Source organism: Trachypithecus francoisi, unplaced genomic scaffold, assembly GCF_009764315.1.
Source record: "Trachypithecus francoisi isolate TF-2019V2 unplaced genomic scaffold, Tfra_2.0 Contig00812, whole genome shotgun sequence".
NCBI lineage: Eukaryota > Metazoa > Chordata > Mammalia > Primates > Cercopithecidae > Trachypithecus > Trachypithecus francoisi.
Genome location: NW_022680918.1, coordinates 34,933 through 57,136, shown reverse-complemented (window position 1 = coordinate 57,136; position 22,204 = coordinate 34,933). Strand labels below are relative to the sequence as shown.

At 52.8% G+C, this 22,204-nt stretch overlaps 1 pseudogene; it reads left to right on the top strand.

Annotated features, from left to right (window-relative positions):
* The first annotated feature begins 381 nt into the window (after positions 1-381).
* Positions 382-20,212, top strand: LOC117089241 (annotated as a pseudogene).
* The last annotated feature ends 1,992 nt before the right edge of the window (positions 20,213-22,204 follow it).

Sequence of the window (22,204 nt, the reverse complement as noted above, 5' to 3'; positions counted from 1 at the left end):
AAAAGGAACAAGCTATTGATCACACAGTAACATGGATGAATCTTTTTTTTTTTTTGAGATGGAGTCTTGCTCTGTTGCCCATGCTGGAGTGCAATGGCGTGATCTTGGCTCACTGCAACCTCTGCCTCCCAGGTTCAATCGATTCTCCTGCCTCAGCCTCCTGAGTAGCTGGGATGACAGGCATGTACCACCAAGCCCAGCTAATTTTTATGTTTTTAGTAGAGATGGGGTTTCCCTGTGTTGATTAGGCTGGTCTCGAACTCCTGACCTCAGGTGATACGCGCGCCTCGACCTCCCAAAGTGCTGGGATTACAGGCGTGAGCCACTGCACCCAGCCACATGGATGAATTTTAGATGCATTTTGCTAAGTGAAAGAAGCCAGATCCAAAAGGCACATGTGATATGATTCCATTCATAGAACATCTTGGACAACGCCAAACCATAGGGATGGAGAACAGATCAGTGGTTGCCAGGAGCTGATGGAGTGGGGAGAGGTTGGCTTCAAAGGGAATGCATGGGAGACCTTGAGGATGTAGGAACTGCTCCTTATGTTGCTGGAGTGGTAGATGGGAGACTCTACAAGTTGACTCAGATCCTGAGATTGAACTTTCATGTGTACAAACTAAAAAAATCAACCAGGATGGAAATAAAAACTCATCAAACGTATACCTGGGACACTTGCATTTCACTGTATGTAGATTTTACCCTAATAATGTAGAAACTGAGGTACCCTGCAGACCTCACTACTCACTTGGCAGACAATAGGGCCTCGGTTGCACTGTCAGGGTTTGCTACAAAATTAAACAGCATTAGCACAAAACAAACACAACATTCTTTTGTCTCTTCTAGGCAGCAGGCTTTATTTTGTGTGCTTTGGGCCTATTCTGTCAGGAGAAGGGTGCCTGGTGTCAAATCCTGCAAGGCCTGAGGTGGGGGCCTCTCAGGTGACCTTAGGCCTCCCAGGTGACCTCAGATCTCTCAGGTGAAGTCTGGTGTCCCAGGTGACGTCTGCCCTGCCAGGTGAGGTTCTAGCAGAGTGACTTTGACTCTTGCAGGAGATGGGCTACTGCCAGGGTGTGAGCCAGGTCGCTGTTGTCCTGCTGATGTTCCCCAAGGAGAAATAGGCCGCCTTGGCACTGGCTCAGCTGCTGACCAGCAAAAACCTGCCAGACACTGTAGATGGACAGCTGCCCATGGGGCTTCACAGCTGGGCCAGGTGATGGCTACACTGGCCCAGTGATGGCAACTTAAAACTATAGTGCCTTCTGTCCCTGCCTCATGTGGTGGGCTGGGCAGGGCATCCTCCCAGACACCAGGCTCACCACGGACACAACACAGATAACAGGAATATGGTGGGTGCTTCCCTGGCCAGGCTTCACACCAGTTGTGGCTTCCTGTGCACAACTGTACCCCCAAGGGCAGGTGATCCAGCAGCTGCTCAGTGCAAAGCACTGGGGAGGGAGCAGGGTTTGGGCACTGACCCCTCCCAAAGGGCCCTTCCCGGCCTGATGCCCACCCCCATGCCTAGAACGCCTCCTGAGGCTGTCCCTGGATGGATTTCTATAGAACACGCTATACCAGGCCTAGGCCCGGAAGGACGATGTGGTGCCGAGGCACCCACAGGCCTCCCTGGTACAGCTTCAAAGAATAAAGTGCAACCCGCCCCCAGGGGGCTCCAGCCTGAGGTGCCCTCCTGCTTCACCATCTGGAGCAGAAAACAGTGGGGAGTGCCTGGGGTACCCCCAGCCCTGCTTCCTAGGCCTTCCTCCTCCTCTCCTCCTCCTTCTGTACTCCAAGAAGCTTCTGAAAACCAGGCTGGCTCGGCCTCTGGCCAGGTGCTGACCAAGAGGTTACTGGATATGCCTGGAAGAGGAGATGGGGGATGTAGGCCGGACACCACTGAGCCCCTCCTCCACACCCTTGAGGGCCACCTGAAGGGCACAGGAGCCTTCAGACCCATCCAGGAGCTGCAGCAGCCCCCCAGAGAGCAACAGGGACCCCTCACTCCTGAGCACCCCTCCAAGGGGGTCAGGACAAGCCCTGAGCCAGAGAGTAGAGAGAACCAGTGTTCAGAGCCAGACAGGATTCAGGGAAAGGACAGAGGTGGGACCGTGGGCCAAGGGGCAGAAGTGAGGGTTCCACTGAGTGTGGGAACAGTCCAGGCCTGGCTTGGAAAGGACAGAGGGCAGAGGGGGCTCCAAAGGACAGGGGGAGCCCAGTGCCCTGGGGGCATCTTACCCACGGTGGAGACAGGCCCCAGGTTAGGTGGCAAGTGGGTTGGATGACAGTTAAGGCCTCTCCCACCTGCTCTGAATCAGGGCTGAAGCAGAGGTGAGGGCAAGGGTGTGAATCAGGGAGACTGAGCCACCTGAACCCCACGGGGCCGTCCCAGGAGCAGCCTGAGATGCCCCGACAGCTCCCATCCCCGGACGGCACACACCCTTCACTCTGGGATCAGGGCCCGCAGCGGTGTCCTCAGTGTCACTCAGGAGGGCCATGCAGGGACCTCAAGGACTCCAGGGATCCAGGTCCATGGGGCCCATCCCTGCGAGGGTCAGATAGGCTGGGTGGAGAAGCTGACCGAGCCTCCTTTCCTTTCAGGGAAAGCTGAAGAGTCCCCAGGATGGCCCTTGGCCTGGAACGAGTGTCCCAGCCCCCAGGCCTCTGCTGGCCTCCCCCAGCCTGGAGACCCTCCCCAGAGGGCATGGGCTGGCTTTCCTTGGCCCAGCAGCCCATAAAGGTAGTCCCACGAAAACAGGAGCCTGGTCCTGCCCGACCCTCACCTGGCTGGGCTGTCCCCATGGCTGAGGCCCTCAGTGGCACCAGGGGGTCTCCAAAGAGCCTGGGGCCACAGGCCTTTCTCTGGGGGCCCTAGGGGCTCAGGGTCTGGCCAGCCTGTCTCCAGCCCAAGACAAACCACTCATTGTTTAATGGTTAGTTACTGCAATGCAATTCCATGGTCTGGAAGGAGCCAGGACAGCAGCCTACCCTGCAAGCTGCCTGGAAGCCCCAGACAGCCTATCAGCCAGCTGAAACCAGCATCCACAGGGAAGCTGGATACTTGGAGGCCTCCGGAGGGGAGGGTGTGTATGTCATCCTCATAGCTCTGGCCAGCCAGCAGCATGTCCTATGTCCTCATGCTGACCTCCTATGGGACACCTCAAATGCCCCAAGCCTGAAATCCAGAGGTGTCCAGCCAGCATCAAATGAAGCCCCCATGGGACAGAGACACCAGGGTTGTCATGGGCACTCCAGCCATGACCTTGGAGGAAACCAAGACTGCTGTGGCCCTGGCCAGTGACGGAGTCTGGCCCAAGGTAGGGTGAGTGGGTGAGCCCTCTCAGAGCAGCGCATGGCTACGGGGCTTGTGCATGTCCCACAAAACCAAGTTGGTGACCTTAGCTAGCTCTAAGAGCAACCAGCCGCCTCAGCAAGGGGGCTGCAGAAGCAGAGAGGCCAACCGCTACCCTTGTTCATACAAGGAGGCAGGAATGGTCAGGCTCCAGGACCTGGGTGGTCACCTGATCACCAATGGGGCAGAGTTCTATTCAATATTGAGAAGCTGGCCAGGCGTGGCGGCTCGTGCTTCTAATCCTTGTAATCCTAGCACTTCGGGAGGCTAAGGCAGGAGTATTGGTGAAGCCTGGGATTTTGAGGCCAGCCTGGGTAACATAGTGAGACCCCATCCCCACAGAAAATACAAAAATTAGCCAGGTGTGGTGGCATACATGCACCTGTAGTTCCGGTTACTAGGGAGGCTGAGATGGGAAGATTATTTGAGCCCTGGAGGTCAAGGCTGCAGTGAGCCATGAGCATGCCACTGTATTCCAGCCTGGGTGGCAGAGCAAGACCCTGTCTCAAATAAATAAATAAGAATGAAAAGAAAATATACTGACTTCATGTAAACTGTTCGGGACATATAGAGTCTAATCGACATGTCTTAAAAGACAAGACGAATGTTTTTCATGAAATAGGTGAGGCTAACACATTTTCTTGGACAAACCTGCTCCCAGCACGGGGAGGCTGGCTTGCTGCGGTGTGGAAACTGTGCTTTGATTGCTCTCTTCTGTCTGTCCGTTCCCCTAATCGATGCTCTTCTCTCCCTTTTCAGATCCCTCGTGATAGAGCTACTAACTCAACTCTTCTTTCCACAGCTACCAACTCAGATTTTCATGTTCGAAAACGTCTAGTGAAGTTCCAAGCCAAGGAAATGAAGGTGTGAAGGACATGGCATCCCAAATATGCCAGATTGGTGTATGGATTATTTTGAGTTGATAATATTGGAGAAACTGTAGTTTCAGAAAGGGCGAGCTGACATGTCTCTTATCAACAAAACAAGCCATAAAGCTTCCTCTGGAAGGGGCACCCTCACCATACCAGGGTGAAGGAAGAGCCCTATCCCCAGAGACTGGGAATTGGAGGCTGCAATGGACCTAAATACATGTACTTAATGAATAAGCCCTATCTTCCACTAGTTTGACAGCCCCCATACCTCCTAGTGACTCCCCTGGGAAATTTACTGCCTGTTGCCAGGTTATCTGTGTCCTGTCGTTTTTTCTTAAATTTATCGCTCTTTATCTAAAAAGTATAAAAGCATCTTGCTTTGGCCAATTCTTCAGACTTCACTCTCTTGTAAAGATCCTCATGTTCATGTAAAACTCATGAAATTTGTATACTTTTCTTTTGTTAATCTACCGGCTGTCAGGATGGGCAGTGGCTCATGTCTGTAATCCCAACATTGTGGGAGGCCAAGACAGGAGGCTTACTTGAACCTTAGGGGTTCGAGACCAACCTGGGCAACACAGTGGGACCCCATCTCTACAAAAAATGAAAAAAATTAGATGGGCGTGGTATGTACTTGTAGTCCCAGCTATTCAGGAGGTTGAGGTGGGGGGACTGCTTGAGCCCAGGAGATCAAAGCTGCAGTGAGCTGTGATCGCACCACTGCATGCGAGCCCAGGCAGCAGAGACCCTGTCTCAAAATAAATGAATAAATAATAGGTTAAAAGAAATAAAAATGATTTGTTACATATAAAAAAAACCAATCGGCCTGGTGTCAATTTGGTTTCTAGATCCAGATGAAGAGCCCACTGAGAACTAAAACGGGGGCTAGAGGTGATCTCTGGCTCCCCTAACAGTCTTTTTTTTAATATTTTTATTTTTTATTTTTTTGAGATGGAGTCTCGCTCTCTCCCCCAGGCTAGAGTGCAGTGGCGTGATCTGGGCTCACTGCAAGCTCCACCTCCCAGGTTCACGCCATTCTTCTGCCTCAGCCTCCCAATTAGCTGGTATTACAGGCACCCACCACCACACCAGGCTAATTTTTGTATTTTTAGTATAGACGGGGTTTCACCATCTTGGCCAGGTTGGTCTTGAACTCCTGATCTCGTGATCCACCCACCTCAGCCTCTCAAAGTGCTGGGATAACAGGCGTGAGCCACCACGCCCGATCACATCTCCATTTCTTCAAGAGAGGAGGCCAGAGTCCAGACTGAGCTCCTTCCCTCAGAGCAGCCCTGGGATTCTGGCCCGTCTCAGCCACCATGAACTACCACACTGAACCCAGGAAGGGCTGCTTTCTCCTCTTACAGGCTAGCAGGTGTGGGAGGAGAAGAGCAAGGAGGGAGTTTGTGTTCACTTTTCCTGTGCTGTCCAGGACAGCAGCCCTGGGCCACACACGATGATTGTGCACCTGAACATCGCGAGGCCAAATTGAGCTGTGCTGTGAGTAAACAACACGACACACACCACATTTTGGAGACTTACCATGGAAAACAGAATGTGAACTATCTCGATGATTTTTATCTGCATTATATGTTGAAACAATAATTTTTTGACATATTGGGTAAAATAAATATTAAAATCAATTTCACCTATTTCTTTTTAGTTGAATGTTGTTACTGTAAAATTTAAGGTTGCATATGTGGCTCAGATAATATTTCTTCTGAGCAGCATGGCTCCAGGAGTGTGGACATTGAAACTACTCTCAACCCGCACGGTTGTGCAGTGGAGCTGTGCTGCCAATTCAGACCTGGAGACTGGTGTTGTCCCCACAGTTCCATGGAAACAGGTATTCCTAAGAGAAACACCAAGCCTCTTCCACCTAGGGACAGCTGTTTGTTTTATTTTATTTTATTTTATTTTATTTTATTTTTTTCTTAGTTGAGATGGGGAGGTCTTGCTATGTTGCCCAGGCTGGTCTTGAACTCCTGGCTGCAAGGTGAATCTCCCGTCTTGGCTTCCCAAAGTGCTAAGATTACAGGGGTGAGTCAATGAGCCAGCTGGGGACAGATGTTCACGTCCTCCTCTCATCTTTTCCCCAAATTGCCCTTGGAAACTCTTGACACGTCTTGGCCCCAGTTCTCCACCTCTTCCTCACCTATCTAGAAAAGGCAACTGGAGCCCAGAACACTAGGAGAGATGACAGCTTTCAAGGTGCCGAGATAAAGAGTTCCCAGAAAGGAGATGCATTTTGGAGACTGTGAGTTGTCTCCGTAGTGGAGAGAAGGACAAGCTCCCGGCACCTTTCACCCTCTCGTTTGTTCTGGGACCTGCCGCTGCCTAAGGAATTCTTTGGCAAAAGACTGCTTCCTGGGTGTCAGGGGTCGGACGTGGGGCGGGTCAGGGCGGGGTCAGGGGCTGTCTTGGGACGGGGTTAGGGACTGGGTTCAGCGCCAGTCTGGGGCTGGGGTCAGGGCGAGGTCAGGACCTGTTTCCCAGGAGTCAGGGCCGGGAGTCACCGCCTGTTTCGGGGGCTGGGTCGGCTCCAGTTCCCCTTCCTTCTGTCCTTGCGTCAGGCGATGGGTGTGGGGTCAACGCGGACCAGAGCCCAGCCGGGGCCCCTGCTGTGGTCTCTGCTGCCGCTGCTGCTCTGAGCCCAGAGGCCGCCCGTGCCCCACAGTCCCGCGCCCCCAGCCCCTCGCAGGCTCCGGGGGAGACCAGAGAGAGCTCCGGGGCGGCCACAGAGAGCTTGGGGGCGCAGCCGGGCCGGGAGCCCGCAGTCAGAGCCCAAGGTCTGTTTGAAGCAGAGGGTGTGGGGCCGAGCCGGCCTCGGAGGCAGGGGGCAGGGGGCAGGGGGCATTCGAGGGGGCCACTGGGCCACGGGGACAGGGGTCGAGGGCTCGGCAAGACCGGGTGGGGTGAGGAGTGTCCGGAGAGGCGGGCGTCACGGAGAGATGGGGGAACCGCAGGCCGGAGGCGGTGGGGGGGAGGGCGGGGCTCTGGGCCTGGTGCCAGGGCCCGAAGTCAACCCAATCCGTTGTCTGGCTCCCCTCCCCTCCCCTCCCAACCAGGTGGCTCCAGAAATGACATCGAGCAAGGTGGGCCAGGCTGCCCGCTCTCGGTCCCAGGACTGAGTGTGGGGCCCACGGAACTGGACGGGGCACAGGGCCTGGTGCGGGGAGACAGCACCAGGACTGCTGCTGGGCACCGGGAGTAGGGTGGGCCCTGGAGTCTCATGTCCCCTTCTTGAGGCCTGGAAGCGTAGGCCAGGGATGAGGACGCTGGGTCTCAGGGGTCCAGGCCCACAGCTCCCCCTCCCAGGTGTGAGTCTCAGAACCAATGTTGTCCACATCAGCCACATCCCCTCACCTTCTAAAAATCAGGAATCAGAGAGGGGTAGCAAGTTTCCCCAAGTCACACAGCACAACAGACTCCTGCCTGAGAATCTCTCTCCCTGGGGTGCTGGGGTGAGATGCAGGGGGCACAGTCACTTGGACACCCCCAAGACCTTCAGTTCTTTGATCTGCAAAGTAGGCATACAGGTGTTCTGAGGGAGGGAAATAAAGTCCCAGGGCTGGATTCCAGTCCACCAGTCCTTGGCAGGTCCGGATGAGCTGCTGTGGCCACCCTGGGTCAGCCTTGCCCTGCCTGCCAGACCCCTGGGCCCTCATTCCCACAGAGCCTGCTCAGTTGTACTCTCATCTGGTCCTGGTAGTGGCCATAGAAGGCAGACGCTGGGGAAGCCCTCAGTCATTTTGGCCAGGTCACCTATTCTTTGGCCTTGGTTTTCCCATCTGTGAAGACAGCAGAGGCCTCACTGGGGTGGCATTCATGGGCACCACTAGTGTCTCTAGCAGGTGGACCGGGGTGTCTCCACAGTGTGTGGGAAGCCTAAGGTGCTGGGGAAGATCTACGGTGGCCGGACGCAGCGGCTGGTCAGTGGCCATGGCAGGCCAGCCTTCGCTACCGGGGCTCGTACCTCTGTGGAGCTGTCCTCATGGACTCCCGCTGGCTGGTGTCGACAGCCCACTGCTTTCTCAAGTGAGTCCTCCTTCCCTGGGCCCCAGCAGAGGGGCTGATGGGGAGGAAGATGCAAGGGACAAGGGTTAGCGGGCTGGGGGGTTATGCCTTTCTCCTCTGGGCTTTGCTCTGGGCAAGTCTGCTGCCACCAAACTGACGCAGTGCCTGCCTTTGACCCGCAGTCCCCTCCACCAGGACTGTCCTCCCCACTCTCCACCCACTGTCCCTCCATCTGCCCAGATCCTCCTCATCCTTCATCCTCAACTCTGGCAGGGAGTCCCCTGGCTCCTATGTCTGTCTGTTCAATCCAGACACGCCTGAGAGCATTGGCAGCGTCTGTGCTGCCCGCCTCGCCAGTGTCTACCATGCTCTTGTGAGTCAGACTCCAGGCAGGGACTGGGGACTCTGCATGTAGCTAGCAGCCAGGCAATGCTTTTTTTCTGTAAAACTGTGTGCCTGGAAGGAGCTGTGCCAGACTGCATGCATGGGTGGGAAGAGTGGGGCCCAATGACATGGACAGTCAGGGGTGCAACTCCTCTGACCCTCCTGAACCTGACTCTGTGCCCAGCTTCTCAACAGTCATGGAGGGACCCAGAGGGAGAGGAAGGCATCACAGTCCAGGTATGGAGTCAGCTTGGGCACTTAGTGGCTTTGAGACTCCAACTGGGCGCTGTGAGCATCTCCTGGGTGTCACACCACCCAAGACTGTCTATGGCACAGGGTGTGGCAAGACCCCAAGTGAAGGTGCCTCTATGGGAAGGCGAGGCACAAGCTCCAACAAGCAGGATGCAGGAGAGAAAGCCCACAGTGAGTGAGAAGAGCTGACGTGAGGCCGGGGCATCCAGAGAGATGCTGCAGTCTTGAGGGAGGACGAGGAGCTGCAGGCACTTGCCAGAAGGGGAGGCTTTGGCATGGGGAGTGTGGCAAGGGCTTTCCTGGTGGCTGACCCATGTGAACAAAGTCACAAAGGTCAGAAGTTTCATCACTTGTGTTCAGGAACAAGGAGAGCATCAGTTTCATGCACTCATCTGGACATTGAACAAATCCTTTATGAGTGCTTACAACAGTGGGGAAGACACCCTTGGGGAGGGCAGGAAAGGTGGTTAGGCCAGGAAGCGGGTCATAGGTCGCCTTCGGAAGGGTCAGGCTGGAGCCAGAATTAAGCCAGAGCTCCTCTTGTGTAAAATAAAAGGGCTCGATGTGATGACTCTGCCAAGGACATTTCTGGCACTGGGATTCTCTGCTCCTCTGATTCAAGGGTGTGCTGGGGAGGCCACATGTCCTGAGGTTGTGAGTAGAATATCCATTAGCCTCAAAAAAAGAAGAGCTCCTGAAAGGGGGATACAAAGCTACCTGGAATCGTGTCAGGGGAGAAGGACCCAGAGGTGTGTGGGCAGTTACACGTGGATGTAAGAAGAGAGTGCTGCCCCGCACTCCCAGAGGATGGTAAAAATGGGCCCTTCCTCCTCCAGCAAATCCCAGGCCCCAGAGAACTATCAGGTTCTGTTGGGAAACACCCAACTGTATCATCAAACCCAGCACACCCAGAAGATGTCTGTGCACCAGATCATCACCCATCCAGACTTTGAGAAGCTCCACCCCTTTGGGAGTGACATTGCCATGTTGCAGCTGCACCTGCCTATGAACTTCACTTCCTACGTTGTCCCCGTCTGCCTCCCATCCCAGGACCTGCAGCTGCCCAGTAACGTGTCCTGTTGGATAACCGGCTGGGGAATGCTCACCAAAGACCGTGAGGAGGTGTGGGAGAGGCGGGAGGATGAGGGAGGGGAGGGAGAGGGAGGCAGAGAGGAAGAAGGAAGGATGGCTTAGCCAGGCAAAGAGGAAGCCACTGGACTTGGCCCTCTGTGCCTCATTTCCGTGACCGGTAAGGTGAGGACCACCACGCTGGGGCCCTTCTGGTTCTGAAAGTGTGATCCCGTAGCTTTGAGTCCCAGGCTCTGAAAGTCTGGGAATCTTAAACTTTTGAGAATCCAGAATCTGGGTTCTTTGAGTCTTCGTGGTTCTTCATCTTAAGGTTTTATTGATTGATTGATTGATTGAGATGGAGTCTCGCTCCGTTGCCTAGGCTGGAGTTCAGTGGCATGATCTCGGCTCACTGCAACCTCCTCCTCCCCGGTTCAAGCAATTCTGCCTCAGCCTCTCGAGTAGCTGGCATTACAGGCATACACCACCAAGCCTGGCTAATTTTGTCTTTTTAGTAGAGATGGGGTTTCTCTGTGTTGGTCAGGCTGGTCTTGAACTCCTGATCTCAGGTGATCTGCCCACCCTGGCCTCCCAAAGTGCTGGGATTACAGGCATGAGCCACTCTTTTAAGGTTTTAACCAGTCATGGGTCTGAGATGACTCGACTGAACTCCAAAGACATGCTTGGGAGCTGGCCCATTGTAGGTCACCACCAAACACTTGGATCGTCCCTTGCTTGGGAAAGTGCTTGGGAAGAGTGGAGAAAAAACACGTGGTGGCTCTGCACTCTGAGGCTGCGTGATCCCGTTAGAATGATTGCGACGTAGAACTGTTGACCATCTCTAAACCTCACTTTGCTCTTATCCTAACCTGGGCCATTCATCTACTTCACAGTCTTGTTATGTGACTGAATGACAGAGGAGAGAGTCGTGTGTGTTTTCACTGTTAGATGGGTAGAAAAGAAATGTAGGCAAAGACTTATACACAAGAGCATTTATTGAAGAAAGGAGTGTTTATAGTTTAGGGAAATGCTTATGGTATGATGTTAAGGGAAAAAGGAAGAACATATGTTTAATTATGTGTAGGGTTAGTATTTCTCAACAGAGGTGCTGTATGTATTTTTGATAGAACATGTCTTCACTGAGCGGGGCTCTGCCAGCATCCATGACCTTTGACTACTAGATGGAGGGGGCTTTCCCTGATCATCTGCTGGCTGGCTCCCAGCATTCACACACACAACTGCTTATGACTTCAGGGTAGAGGCAACATATACTTGTTTTAATATCCCAACTGGCGCTCCTGGGCTGGTACCACTGTGCTGCATGACACTGATAGACCAGCATTTCTTGCCTGTAGCTTCAGAACTGGTCACCCAGCTTCCATTCTTCTGTGCCCCCACTTTAGGCTCCACGTGGATGTCAGAGTGTTACTTTAAATATTAGTCATGTCACTTCCCTGTTCAATACTCTACAGTAATTTCTCATTTATGCCTAGAATGAAATCCAGACACCCGGCCAGGCCGGGTGGCTCATGCCTGCAATCCCAGCACCCTTCACATCCCCCACCTCCCACTGTGCCCTTCACGTCCCCCACCTCCCACTGCGCCCTTCACATCCCCCACCTCCCACTGCGCCCTTCACATCCCCCACTTCCCACTGCGCCCTTCACATCCCCCACTTCCCACTGCACCCTTCACATCCCCCATCTCAACTGCACCCTTCACATCCCCCATCTCAACTGCACCCTTTACATACCCCGTCTCCTGCTGCAGTCAATGACATCCCACCTTCCAATGCACCCTTTCCATTCTTCATTTTTTACTGCAGCCATTACATACCCCATCTTTTACTGCAGCCTTCACATACCCCACCCCATCCTCTTGGGCCTCCGGGGTACTCCTTGAATATCTCAAGGCTATTTCTATCTCAGGCCTTTAGCTGCGGCTTTTTTTTTTCTTTTTTTTCTTAGCTTGCTTGTCATTCTCATCTTTGCATGAATCACTTCTTTGCATTTACTATTCAGCTTTTTTTTCTCCGTTTTACTTAATCATATGAGCTAAAATAGGCAACCCCCTCTATCACATCTTCCTGTTTTATTTTCTTCATATCACTTAATCGAAAATATTTTTAAATTTATTATTTCATTTAATCTGTCACTTTCTACTAAAAATTATCTATATCATTAGCATGTAAAATATAGCACCAGGATAGCTGAATAGATGAGTGAATAGATCAGTGATTGGGTTAGTAAATGGGTGGATGGATGGATGAATGGATGGATGGATAAATGGATGGATAATGGATTGATAGAAGGATGGGTTACTGCATGGATGGAAGGATAAGTGGAGGGATGGGTGGATGGATGGATGGATGGATGGATGGATGATATTTGAGTTGGTAGATGGATGTTTGGATAGATGTGTAGGTAGAAGGATTGGTGAGGGGGGATGGATGAAGTGGATAGATGTGTCAATAGGTGGAGAGCAGGATAGGTGGGTGAGTGATGGAGGGCTCGATGGAGAGATGGATGAAAGGATGGATGGATGGGCAAATGTGTGGAAAGTGAGTGGAAGAATGGGCATGTGTGGAAGATAGATAGATGGAGGAATGGGTGAGTGGAAGGGATGATGGGTGGAGAAGAAAGGTTAGTGATAGATGGAGGGAGAATGGATGGGACGGTTCATGAAAGGATAAGTTGGTCAGTGAATAATTGCTAAGTCCCAATAAATGAGTCATGTGTTGGTGGGATTTGCCTCTTGTAGAATAAGAGGTGGATCTATTGCTATGAGAGAGGTAGAGGGAATAGGATGACTATGTGCAAAGGTTTGAGAAAAAGAAGAGAAGCTTATCAAGGATGGGTAGCAGAGTGAAGCAGCGTTGAAAGCTCAGCAGTTCTGAGAAAACCTGCATTTGGGGGATTGTGGTTAGCAGTCAGGCAGAGCAGGGGCTCAGAGTAGCCTCAGCTTTCTTAGTTAACCTGCAGGGCATGTCACTGACCTCCCCCTTATCTCTACAGTGCAACTGTCTCCACCCTTCTATCTCCAGGAGGGCAAGGTGGGCCTCATTGAGAACACACTCTGTAATACCTTATACGGGCAAAGAACTGGCAAAGGCGAGACCTACGCTGTGCATGAGGAGATGCTGTGTGGGGGGGACTTCTCGACAGGAAAGTCCATCTGCAAAGTGAGTAAGGTCATTTCCACTCTTCCTTTGCATATTCTCTTGGCCTCAGTTTCCCTTGGGACGGTCTCTGTGTTGCCTCTGCTCGCTTTGTGGAGTCCCGTGGACTTCCTGTTTCCTCTCCTCTGCGTGTCCTCCTGGGCTCCATCCCTCAGAAGTCTCCCCTAGACTAGCCCCTTCCCCAACCCATCCCAGCAGGAACATCTGCTGGAAGGATCCTCAAACAGCATTTTAAAATACATTTTAAACTTTTTATTAAAGCATAATATATACACACGAGAGTACATAATTAATAAGCATATAGTTTGATGAACTTTCCTGCACTGACACAACATGTTACCAGCACCCTAGAAGCACCCATGTGCCTCCTTCTTATCACTAACGCCCAAGGGTAACCAACACCTTCACTTTTAACACCTTGTATTCTGAACTTCCTATAAGTGGAATTTACAGTCAGCACTCTTTCGTGTCCTAACAGTGTATTTCTGAGATTCGTCCATACTATTACACGTTGTTATGGTGTGTTCCTTCTCATTGCTCTATAGCGTGCTGTTGTGTGAACTGAATTCTACATTGGATAAGTATGTGAGTAGTTTCCAAGTTGGAGGTATTATGAGTAGCTGTGCTATGTACATGTTTGTATGTGTCTTTGGGGCACAGAGGAATATATTTTATTACATAGAAGTCCATGAGTAGAGTTGCTAGATAAAAAGGTGTGTCTGTGTGTTCAGCTTTGGCAGAGGATAGCAAACAGCCTTCCCTCTAGCAGAGGATAAGAGCTTCTTTTTTCACCACTTATTCCTTTTCATCTTTTCTCATTTTGGCCATTTTGGTGAGTGTGTAGTGGTTTTTGGCTTAAATTTTTTTGTATGTTTATTATTATTAGATATCTTCTATGAAGTTTCCCTTCAAGTCCTTTTTCTCCTCTCATTTTTCTGTTGGGTTGTCTGTCTTTTTCTTCTAGGAGCTCTTTATATATTCTGTACATAAGTTCATTGAATTGAGGCCCAGGGAGGAAAAGTGGTTAGTCTAAGTGAGGCAGCACAACCTGGGCCCAGGTGTTGTGACTCCAAGGCCAACCCTGCCTCCACAACCTCTCCCACAGGTTGTAGCCTCCTGAGCTGACATCTGTGGGCTGAGCTTTTGCGTAGACACCACTGTGGGGCAGACAGGAAAGCGCTGGGACCCTGGAATGAGAGACATTGCTTCACCACATGTGCCTGCGCTGTGACCTGGGATAGGCCCTTCACCTCCTGAGCCTGGGTCCTCATCAGCTGTGTCAGGATTCCAAGGCCTCCTCCATGAGGTGGTTGGAAGGATAGCGTCCACTTGGAACCTCAGAGTGTGACCTTATTTGGAAATAGGATCTTTACGGATGTAATTAGTTAAGAATCTCAAGATGAACCCATCCTGGATTTAGGGTGGGCCCTAAATTCAATGACTGGTGTCCTTAAAAGAGGGGAAGGGGCCATAGAGACACACATGCAGAAGATGGCCATGTGCGGACAGACGTGGAGAGGGCAGGGATGCCACCACGAGCCAAGGAGTGCCTGTGCTGCCAGGGGCCGGAACAGCCAAGGGAGAGTCCTCCCCTAGAGCCTTTGGAGGTAGTGTGTCCCTGGAAGCACGCTGACTCCAGATTTGTGGCCTCCAGAACTGTGAGAGAATACATTTCTGTTGCTTCTAAGCCACCAAGGTGGTGGCAGTGTGTTATGGCAAGCCCTTGGAAATGAATATGCTTGTCTAAGGCCTCAATGCTAGCAAAACGATAGATTGAAAACTAGAACCAGGTCTTTCCTGCCCCCTAGTCTGAGCCCTGAATCCCCCGGCCCATGGGTTGGGTTCATTGGCAGCACTGTTTTCGATACTGCCAGGCAGGCTCGCTGAGTAGTGGGAGGGAGCTCGGCCCATCTGCCTGCCCAGCGGGAGCCAGCTCCAGGCTTGTTGGTTTCCCGTCCACCTCCACATACTTTATTGTTCCTCCTTTCTGGCTGTGGCCTGGCCCCTTCTCCTCACAGAGTCATCTGTACCCCAGGGGGAGCAGGAGCTTGCCCAGTGCCCAGCCCTGGTGCAGTTCAGCCAACAAGTCCTTAGTCCAGCTCCCTTCCAGCCTTGTTCTCCATCAGCCTCTCTTGCGAAAGCCATGTCCCTGGAGCCTCAGGACCAGCACACTTTGCCTGCCTGCTGGACATCCCACAGTGCCCTCAGCCCTGCCCCTCCTCTAGTTCCTTGCCCAGGCCGAAGACACCACTGAGGTGGACATCTCCTGAGCCTTTCAGCCACCACTGCCTGTCTGAGATTCCATCTGGATTCATCTCCTGCTGAGTCATCTGCTGTGGTCCCCACCTCCATCCCGTGGCTCTCTTCTCTTCCCTGCATGGAGCACGCAAAAACAGCTTTGAGGAGAGACAGAGCTGAAGGGTGACTCAGTGCTCAGACTGTGGGCAGGACAGAGCTGGACAGTCTTCACTCTGTCACTTGCATGTGCTGTGACCTTAGCCAAGTTTTCTCACCTGTGCAGTGGGCTTGCTAACAGCCTCCACTTCATAAGGTTCCTGTAGAAAATGTAGCACCATGCCTGGCATTAAGCAGGTGCTTAATAAGTGTTGGCTTGCATGTTCTTGGCCTTGCCTGTTTTCCTCTATCTGAGTTGCACTCATTCTTCTGGGCCTATCTTAGACCTACCCTTTCACTCAATGTGGAATTCACCACCAGGCCCACCAGTTACACGTGGCTTCCTCTGTCTCCACAGTAGTCATTAATGTTGGGACTTCCTCTGCCTACTCAGAGCTCCCAGGGGTCAGGGCCAGGAGACCCTTGGAGTCCTTCCTGTCTTTCCCAGACTGGCCCAGAATCAAGCGTGATGTTGGCAAGCAGGTGGTTCACCTGCATGGATCGCTGAGGCCTGGAGTAGCCAGGGACCATTGCCTGGAGGACCAGGCCTCCTCTTGCCCTCAAACAAGCTGGGTGGGTACTCTGAGGAGGGAAGCACTGAGGGCGGATCTGAGACAGCGAAGGCACTTTCCACTCCCAAGAAGACCCCAGGCATGAATTTGCCAGGGCTGCAGGAGCAATCCCCACAAACTAGGTGGCTGACACCACAGATACATGAATTTTCCAGGGCTGCAGGAGCAATCCCCACAAACTGGGTGGCTGAGACCACAGATACATGAATTTTCCAGGGCTGCAGGAGCAATCCCCACAAACTGGGTGGCTGAGACCACAGATACATGAATTTTCCAGGGCTGCAGGAGCAAATCCCCACGAACTGGGCTTCTGAGACCACAGATACATGAATTTGCCAGGGCTGCAGGAGCAAATCATCACCAAGTGGGCAGCTGAGACCACAGATGTCTATTGTCTTGCAGTTCTAGAGGTCAAAAGTCTAAAATCAAGGTGTCTTCTGGAGGCTCTAGAGGAGATTCAATTTCCTTTTCCAACTTCTAGAGGCTGCCCGCACTCCTGGGCTCGTGGTCTCTTTCTCCATCTTCAAAGCTGTCAGTGTGACCTCTGTGTCTGTTGTCATATCTCCTCCTCTGACTCTGACCCTCCTGCCTCCTGCCTTCCCTTATAAAGAGCTTTGTGATGATGTTGGGCCTTTTGAGACACTCCAGAATAGTCTCCCATCTCAAGAGTCTTCACTCCAGCTGCAAAGTCCCCTATGCCATGTAAGATAACACAGTCACAGGTTCCAGATATGAGAATGTGGATGTCTATGGGAGCATTCTTTAGTGACGGCCCCATGTCACCCCTTCCCTCTCCCCTGGCCTCCACTCCCCTAGACCAGGCCCCTCCCTGTCAGTGTGCTGTCTTGCTTCTCATCAAACTGAGAAGATGAAGCCATGAGAAGCTCCCTCCTCTTGGCCCCACATCTGCCCACCCCGATCTGTCTAGTCTCTCCCCCTTGCCCTGATGGCTCACCCTGGGCCAGCCCATCCTTGAGCACTGGGTCGCTGGGACCTTTCCCCTGCTCCTGTGTCCCCTGCTCTCCCTCTCATGCCTCCCACGTCAAGGCAAGGCAAAAATCTCCTCCAGCTACTGCCCATTTCTCCACCTTTCTTCTCTGAAGACTCCTCCCAGGGCTGACTGCACTGAATCACCCAATCCAGGCTTGTCCCTCTCATGCCACCAGAGCCACTTTGTCCACAGCCTCTGCCTTGCCAGAGTCACTGCTCCCTTGACACATCAGTGTGTCTTGCACTCAGTTCCTGCTGCCAGGCCCCAGCCGCTCCACTCCCACTTTTTGCTACCAGCTGCCTCTGGGGAGATAGCAGACTGGAGGCCCCCCGGCATCACCCTGAGGACAAAGAAAGAGGAGTTAGCTTTGGGGGCAGGGGCTGAGTGTGTCTGAGACACCAGGTGGCACGGTCGGACGCTCTGTGCCTCTGCTCTCTGAGTCAGGGTCCCACTGCAGACCCACCAGATAGAAATCTCCAGGCATCAAGCTCCTGAACGGACCCTCAGAGTGGACAATTATGGATCTGAATCTATCACACGTGGACCCACCCTCTGCCCTCTACCCCTGGGACAACACACTGCTTGAAGCCTAGAGGGGACAGCTGTATGTACAGGGCCTGAGAGGGGCTGGGCCTCCCGGCCTCTCAGTGCTGGAGACCCCGGAGCTGAGTTCTCAGCCTTCTTCCTTTTGTCTCCACACCATTTCCCTGGTTGTGAGAAAAGGCCAGAGTCCACAAGTCCTTTGGCTCCTCCTTCAAAATGCCATTCCAAATCTGACCATTTCTTCCCTCCTGTAGTTGCCTCCCTGGTCCCTCCTCTCTACCTGGTGCTCAGCAACTATTCTCTCTCTACATGGCACCAGACTGATGGTTTAAACAGGTGCTGTGTCCCCCACCCTCCGACACACAGTTCTCCAAGCTGCCTCTCTGCGGCTCTGGGACCTCCCTCTGCCCGCTCGCTCCCTACTGCAAGGTTTGCCCCGTCCTCTCCTGGTTTGTACCAACTGGGCCCTCTCTTCTGGACCTCACAGAGGTGGATTCTGTTTCCTATGTTCAGTGTAAGCTCAGGAAAGCTTTTTGTGATCCATGGATATGAAATGTCCTCCCACTTCCATAGCGTCGGTTGGCTTATTTATCTAAGCACCGTGGGGAGGGGATTTGTCTTTTCCCGGTGTTTCCCAAGAGCAGTGCCTGCACTGGCTGCCCCAGATGCACACTGGACTAACAGGTGGAAGAGTCGGCTGTGGGCCCTGCCTCCCACCACCCTGAAGATGAGACCCTTTCCCCTTCCCCTTCCCCTTCCCCTTTTTCTTTTTCTTTTCTTCTTTTTTCTTCCTTCTTTTTTCTTTCTTTCTTTCTTTCTTTCTTTCTTTCTTTCTTTCTTTCTTCTTTTCCTTTCTTTCTTTCCTTCCTTCCTTCCTTCCTTCTTTCTTTCCTTCCCTCCCTCCCTCCCTCCCTCCTTTCTTTCTTTCTTTCTTTCTTTCTTCTTCTTTCTTTCTTTCTTTCCTTCTTTCTTTCTTTCCTTTCTTTCTTTCTTCCCTCCCTCCCTTCTTTCTCTCTCTCTCCTCCCTCCCTCCTTCTTTCTTTCTTTCTTCTTTCTTTCTTTCTTCTTTCTTCTTTCTTTCTTTCTCTCTCTCTCTCTCTCTCCCTCCCTCCCTCCCTTCTTTCTCTCTCTCTCTCTCTCTTTCTTTCTTTCTTTCTTTCTTTCTTTCTTTCTTTGTCTGTCTGTCTGTCTTGACAGAGTCTTGCTCTGTTGCCAGGCTGGAGTGTAGTGGCATGTTCTTGGCTCACTGGAACCTCTGCCTCCTGGGTTCAAGCAATTCTCCTGCCTCAGCCTCCCGAGTAGCTGGGAGTACAGGCACATGCCACCACGCCCAGCTACTTTTTGTATTTTTAGTAGAGATGGGGTTTCACCATGTTGGCCAGGATGGTCTCCATCTCTTGACCTTGTGATCCACCTGTCTTGGCCTCCCAACGTGCTGGGATTACAGGCGTGAACTACCATGCCTGGATGAGACCCTTTCTTTGGGTCTCACTTTTTGGCCCATGATATAGGGGGCTTTCAACTGCATGATCCCACCCTGACAGCATTTCAGGACTCCAGTAACTCCCAGCAACTTTCTGGAGACGGCTGCCTGCTTCCCTAGTGATGTGGACTGTCTCCACGGGGCCTGGGCATAGGCACTTTCTAAAGATACTTTACCAAAAGGTTGAGAGAAAACCAAGGCCCAGATGAACAAAAAAAGGAAGGGGCCCCCGGAGGGGATGTTCTGCTGCAGCTTAGGGTGCACAAGAGCTGTGCTCTGCGCAGAGCTTTCAGCTGGCTGCGCTTTGCTAACAGACTCGGCCCCTCTCAGGCCCTGTACATACAGCTGTCCCCTCTAGGCTTCAAGCAGTGTGTTGTTGCGGGTGTAGAGGGCGGAGGGTGGTTTCACGTGTGATAGATTCAGATCCGTGATTGTCCTGAGGGTCAGCTTGGGAGCTTGATGCCTGGAGATTTCTATCTGGTGGGTCTGCAGCGGGACCCTGACTCAGAGAGCGGAGGCAGAGCGTCCGACGGTGCCACCGGGTGTCTCAGACACACTCGGCCCCCAAAGTGAACTCTGCTTTCTTTGTCCTCAGGGTGATTCCGGGGGGCCTCTAGTCTGCTACCTCCCCAGTGCCTGGGTCCTGGTTGGGCTGGCCAGCTGGAGTCCAGGATGCCAGCCTGGACTGCTGGCATCCTGCCTACCCCAGCATCTTCACCAGGGTCACCTACTTCGCCAACTGGATCGACGAAGTCATGAGGCTCACCCCTCTTCCTGACCCCGCGTTGGCTCCTCACACCCACTCTCCACCCAAGCCTCTGAGGGCTGCTGGCCTGCCTGGGCCCTGCGCAGCCCTTGTGCTGCCACAGACCTGGCTCCTGCTGCCACTTACCCTCAGGGCCCCATGGCAGACCCTGTGATGACCACAGTGCCCCTTGACCCCTTCTCTCTGCTCAGGCCTGGGTGTCCATGCTGGACCCTCTCTCTCCCCAGCCCACTGTCCCTCTAAATGGTTCCTAATCCTGGCTTTTCTGTCTGTCAACTGCCATTCCCCAAATCAAGCTTGGCAACATAAAACCAAACCCAATAAAAGTCATCTGCTCCTCCTCCAGCCCGCACCACCCTCCCAGGCCCCTCCTGCTCCTTAGTGCTTGCCCTCTCCATAGGATTCATTGTCTGACTCCCAGGGCAGGAACCTGGGACCTCACAGAGAGAATCTCAACTGTGGGCTCCTAGGAGGAAAGCAGGGGTCAGGGGACACTAGGGATGCTGAGGGAGCTGAGGCCACCAGCTGGGAGGGAGGGGTCAGTCTGCATTCACACCGCTCCTGCCACAGGAAGCGCCCAGGCCTTTAGAGGAACTGACACTGCAGCTGGTGTCCACAGCGCCAGGGAGCAAGGGCTTCTCTGAAGTAGAGGAACAGCGCTCCTGGGGCATGGAGGAGGGAGGTTCGACGCGACTCCCAGTGGAGACGGGAAAAGGGAAGTGGCTGGTGCACAAAGTAATTGAGCAGGACTGAGGAGCAGGATCCCAGCCATGAGAAGAGGGTTCCAGCCTATAGCTAGAGTGCTTTCAAAACATGAGGGTCTGGGAAAGACTGACAGAAGCAGATGGAAAAGGGTCCTGATGCCAGGCCAAAAGCTGAGGTCTAGGTCAGCCATGCTCAGAGCTCTGCTCCCAGGAACAATTCCTGCTCCTCCTCACCTGTCCCCATAGGCCCTGCTTTCCCCAAGTCTGCAGGCACCTGACCCACTGCCCATCTCCCCAGCCCCCAGTCCTGCATAAACCTGCTCCCTCCTGTCCACGGCCCTTGGCGAACCCTGCCCCAAAAACTCTGCACTCCTCCAGCTGGTAGAGCCTGGTGTTACCTTATTTACTTAGCTGACCCAGGATTTCGTGCCCCGGCAATAAGCCTCAAAATAGTGTCCTAGGCCATCCTTCCTGCAAGCCTGCTGGACACAGACCTGTGCAGCCAGCAGGACTCCTAGAGGTCTCTCAGCACAGCCTACCCCCAGCCTTCAGAGGCCACAAGAAAACGGGAGAGCTCCCATTTAGCACATGTCCGTGTGGACAAGGCACCATCCGAAAGGTCCAGTGCACATTGTCCCCAGTCTTGGTATTGGCCACATTTCCTGTACCCTCACAGGCAAGGGGCACAGATGGACTCACACGCACGTCAACACCAGGACCGCACTGGCTTAAACCCTCTATTACTCATGCAGGAACTCTCATCCCAAAATAATATTGTAAGGCCTGAAGAAAGTGTCTTCAAAGTATCCACTCCTGTAGGGGTATTTCCAGCAGTCCCTGCCTCTGATCAGAGTTCCACCACTGAGGTACTGCTATGCCTAGTAATATGTCCACTAATAGTGTCCAGCCTTGGAGCTCAGCGGTCTCCGGAAGTGGAAGAGAAAGTGTTCCCTGCCCTGGCAGTAAGCTCAGTTATGGGGTCTCACAGCAGGGCTGCTCGGGAGTCTGAGAGGTCAGTGAGTTACCAAGACAGCATGTGCTCCACGCATGTTCTCCACGAGGCTGGGGGAGCTTGGGCAGTTCTGTTTAGAGTATTAGCCACTCCACTGGCCCCAGAGCCACTATTCTCCTCCTTCGTGGCAGCTGCAGGCTGGCTGTGTCCTGAGGGCCTGCCTGTGATACACCTTATTCCAGGGATTAGGTGATTTCCTGTCCTCCCGGATGCTTTCAGGCCTCTAAACCAAAGGATGGGGATACATACCTAGCCCACACGACAGATCAACCAAGTCTCAGTTCCCACACAGTTGGTTTCCCTATTACTTGAAACCAACGTAAGTGCTCAGTAAGTGGTTTAGTTTCTTTCTAAAGATAAAGTGCATCCTGTTAGGGTTGAGTAGCTTTTTTTTTTATTGAGATGGAGTCTCGCTCTGTTGCCGAGGTTGGAGTTCAGTGGCGCGACTGGAGTAGGGCATGGAGGGGCCCTAGAGGCATCATCAGGGCCACCCTATTTTCCCAGATGGTGCACTGGCATGGGCTGCTGCTTTTGTTGCCAAAGTCATCCCCAGACAAGCTATGGGAGGGAAATGAAATGAACCAAGATCAATGAAAGACTTCCAGTTTCCAGTCTG